Here is a 5,000-nt window from a genome sequence, read left to right on the forward strand (position 1 = left end):
CATCATAAAAAGAGTCTAACATATTCACACCTTTAGTACACATACAGTCTTTCGATATATAATTCTGTTTTTCTTTTAAACACACTCCAAACATCCAACACAATTTTTTCCTTTTTAGCCACGGTTCTTCTGTCCCATATTGCACTTTTCATTAGCATTACACACAGATTAATAAAACTTTTGTTTTTACACTTTTTCTCCCAACCAAACATCACAACTCTGTTCCATTCCATTACATTTTCATCCCACTCCTCAGCCACATCTTTAATTAAACATTTACATTTCCTTAAAAAGTCCTCTAGCTCTCTACAATGTAAAAACATATGTAAAATCCCCTCTTCCTCTTCCTGGCACACTTTACACAGAGCATTTTCTTCCATTCCTATTTTATTTAAAATAACATCAGTAAAAACCACTTTATGCCTTATAAAATACTCCAAACATTCCAATTTTGTTTCAACACATTCCCCCGTCATGTTTCTCCATATACACTCTTTTTTTAAATCTTTGAATTTCTGCACCCAGTATCCATTTACAATCGGCTCTTTAAAAACATCATCTCTAAAAGCACGATAAATCATTTTCACAGTACATTCCTTAAAATCATACAGTTTTTCCCCTAATTTCACATGAATACATTTCTCTTTTGGTTCTCCTTCCATACTTTCTATTCTTTTAATCCACTCTTTAGGTATTGCATTTTTAATGATTTCATATTTATTTTTTATTTCTTGTTCACTGTAATCTTCTTTTGCCTCCTCCATTGCATCCACAATAAATTGTGTCGGTAAAAATCCTTCTTTAAATTCATATAAAACATCTCTCACTCTCGTTATCCCCACATCCATCCATTTCTTTAAAAACATTTCTTTGTCTTGTTTTAAAATGTTTTTGTTTAAAAACAGAGGTTGATTTAAAATGTTTTCTCTCCCATGTGGATCATACTCTACTCTGTCTAAAAATTTTCCCCAGGCACTAAACATTTCTCTATAAAACTCTGGTAATCTTTCTGTCATCCAATTCTTCGTTTTCATCCATAAAATTCCATCCCCCATGTTAAAATCCCCACATTTGTTTAAAAAATACTCCATTGTCCTTTTCCATGCTGTTTTGTGACCCTCATCCAGATATTTTTTACTATTTTAATTCTTAAGCTATTTTTTCTCTGTCGTACATCAATTAATCCCATCCCTCCCTTCCCTGCTTCTCCTATTAACATACTATATGCAATTCTTGACGGTTTACTATTCCATAAAAAATCTAAAAAACATTTTTTCAACCTTTTCTCCACCCATATTGGCATAGCAGTCACATATAAAACATACCACAACTTTGACACCATTAAAACATTTAAAATTAAAACCTTCCCTTTTAAACTTAATGTCCTCAATTTCCAAAAATTTAACCTTCTTTCAATTCCTCCTACTATTTCTTCCCACATTTTTTTCTTTAACAATCCTTTCGTCTTTTCCCATTAGAACACCTAAAATCCTTATTTCTTTTGTTTCTTTAAAATGAAAATAATCCGTTAAAACAGTCACTCCTCCAAATCTCACATATGTTGTTTTTTCTTCATTTAACTTTCCTCCTGATCCCCTACAAAACATCTTTACTACTTCCATTACTTTATTAACACTCTCTATATCTTTAACTATTATTGTTGTGTCATCCGCATATTGAAACATTTTTTCATTTCCCCCACTTCCTTCAATGTTTATCCCTCTTATGTCTTCATCTATTTTAATAGCTAATCCCAATGGTTCTGCAACTAAAGAATATAAAAGCGCTGATAATGGACATCCTTGTCTTATTGACCTAGTAATTTTAAAACATTCTGTTAAAAAACCATTACACTGTATTCTTGTTATTGCTCCCCTATATAAAATTGTAATCCACTTGACAAAATTATTCCCAAACCCGTACCTTCTTAAAATTCCAAATAAATATTCATGCTCCACTCTATCAAAGGCCTTTTCAAAATCCAAACTAATAACATATCCTTTTTTGTTCTTTTCTTTCATATATCTTATTCTATCTATTATACTTAAAGTTGTATCTGCTATATCTTTCCCTTTTACTCCATACACTTGATTTGTTTTAATTATGGTTGGCATTACCTCTTTCAATCTATTGGCTAAAACTTTTGTTAAAATTTTCAGATCTGTATTCAGCATTGTAATTGGTCTATAATTTTTTAGGTCTACTTTATCTCCTTTTCTTTTATATATTAACTTTATTAATCCCATCCCCATTCTCTGGTTCATTTCCTCCTTCTTAAAAATGTCTTCATATACTTCCTTTAAAATACTGGTTAAAAAATCTTTAAAAACAATATAAAATTCACTCCCCAAACCATCTATACCTGGACTTTTATTTTTGTTTAATTCACTTATTGCTCTTTTTATCTCTTCTTCTCTTATCTCTGCATCACACTCTTTTTTATCTACTTCTCCTACTGTTGTTTTTATCTGATTTAGTAACTCCAATTTCTCTTCTTCCCTCAACCCCTCAGTGCTAAACAGGTTTTCATAATATGCTTTTACTTTCTTTCTTTTCTTTTAAACGCCATACCAGCTTCTAAGGTTATATTCATGGCGAGAATAAGATACAACCAATCAAAGGAAGGCTATAAAAGATGTTTTACATTTATTTCCTCTAGAAATCTTAGGACCATGTTCGGATTCACTTGATTAAAAATTTTTCCAAAAGTATCAACAGAATAAAAAAGGTTTCTCACAGGGGCAGATGTAATACAATCTAGAAGGATATGTTTAATGGACAATGAATTCTGACAAAATGAACATTTTGGAGGATTTTCTCCTAAGAGTAAAAATTTATGTGTAATTTTTGAATGTCCTATTCTACATCGTGTATAGATGACTTGATTCCAACGATTCTCAAAACAGAGGTTACGTTTTTTCTTCACATCAGGATTTATTTCATGCAACTTATTATTTAGACATTGATCCCATTCTGATTGCCATTTATTTCTGATGTATTCATTTATCGTTTGTTTTAAGTCTGTAAAAGGTATAAAACTATTTACTAATTCTGCGGATAGTGCTTCTTTTGCTGCACTGTCTGCTTTCTCATTTCCAGCAATTCCTGAGTGTCCAGGTACCCAGCAAAAGTAGATGCTAAAAGCCTTTGATTTGAGCATTGATAATTTAACGAAGATCTTGACTACTGTTGGATGATCAGTTTTCAAACTTTCCAGTGAATCCAGGCATGATTTTGAGTCAGTCATTATTAAGAATTTCTTTTGTGAAGAAGTTTCAATAAATTTTAATGCCAGCAATAAAGCATTTGCTTCTGCAGTGAAGATTGAACTTTGATCTGGAATACGTATACCTTGATGTACTTCATTCGTTGCAAAAGCTGCCGCTACCTGGTTTCCAGATTTGGATCCATCTGTGTATATTAGAGTATACTGAGGATACATATCTCTTATTTCTAAAAAATGTAGCTGATAATCATTTGGATGTGTTTCCGATTTTTGATTCTTTGATAAATCCAACAAAATAAAGGGTTTTTTGATATCCCAAGGGGGAATTTTGCAAAAGTGGGTTTGTTCCAAGATGTTTAAATCTACTTTGAGATTTTCCAGATGAGGTTTTATACGTAGACCAAATGGACGAATATGATTTGGTTTTCTTTCATACATTATTGAATACTGGACTGTAAAAACTGCCGGATGTGCTGGATTTCCTTTATTTGTTTTTAATTTGATTGCATATTGTAAGGCCAACTTTAATCGTCTGTTTTCCAAGGAAGGAATATGCTTTTACTTCTTTTAATATTTCCTCATTTGTTTCCACCACTACACCATTTTTTCCTCTTATTTCTTTAATCATTCCAGCTTTCCCTCTTATTTTTTCTAGATCAAAGAAAAACTTTGTACATTTTTCACCCTCCACAGTATACTTAGCTTTACTCCTTAGTCTTGCACCTTCATATTTTTTCTCTTCCATGTCTTTCAATATTCCCTCCAATTCTTTTATTTTTTGTATATCTTTCCCATTCTCATTTAATTCCTTTTCCAAATTTTCTCTTATTTCTCTCTCCTTCTTCCTCTTACATATCTGTATTAATTTGCAATACTTTATTGTGAATTTTTTAACTAAATATTTAACATTTTCCCACCATATCCTTTTATCTTCACTGTACATTTCATTCTCCTTTTCTTTTTCAATAATTTCTTTAATACTTAAAACATACTCCTCATTCTTCAAAACCTCTACATTTAAAACCCATACACCCGGCCCTCTTTTCACTGAACTCCAGTCTACTTGCATAAAAATTGGTTTATGGTCACTTAAACTTGATTCTTCATATTTAATGTTACCGATAAAACCTTCAATGTTCCTTGTACATAAAATAAAATCAATCCTTGTTTTACACATAAAATTCCCTACTAATTGCCTCCTTGAATATTCTTTCTTTTTTTCAGTTCTTTCTCTCCATACATCAATCATATTATTTTCTTCCATTAATAATTTCAGTTCTTTTCTTCCTTTATCATTTTTAAAAACCATTCCCTCTCCCATTTCTAATTTACTGAAAACAGTATTAAAATCACCCATCATAATAACTTCTTTATGCTTTTTTAAAAAAATCTCTTAATACATTAAAATATTCCTTCTTTTCATTCTCTACAATCGGTGCATGAATATTAACTACAATAACTTTTTTTCTCCTCATACTCCATTTCAACCGCAATACATTTCCCATCTACGTCATTATATATTGTTTTACATGATACCCCACAGTTTTCTTTTATTAAAATCGCAACTCCTCTTCCCAGCCTCCCATCATCATTGTTATAAAAAATCTCTCCACTCCACCTTTTCCTTATTTCAGTCATGTACTCTTCCCTCCAGTTAGTTTCTTGTAATAAAATCACATCCTCTCTTTTACACATTTCTTTCACCTTTTCAAATTTACCCATGTCCATTAGTCCCCTTGCATTAAAAGTAACACAACTTAAAACCATTAAAAGA

This window comes from Carassius auratus, unplaced genomic scaffold, assembly GCF_003368295.1.
Source record: "Carassius auratus strain Wakin unplaced genomic scaffold, ASM336829v1 scaf_tig00031958, whole genome shotgun sequence".
In the NCBI taxonomy this organism is placed as follows: Eukaryota; Metazoa; Chordata; class Actinopteri; order Cypriniformes; family Cyprinidae; genus Carassius; species Carassius auratus.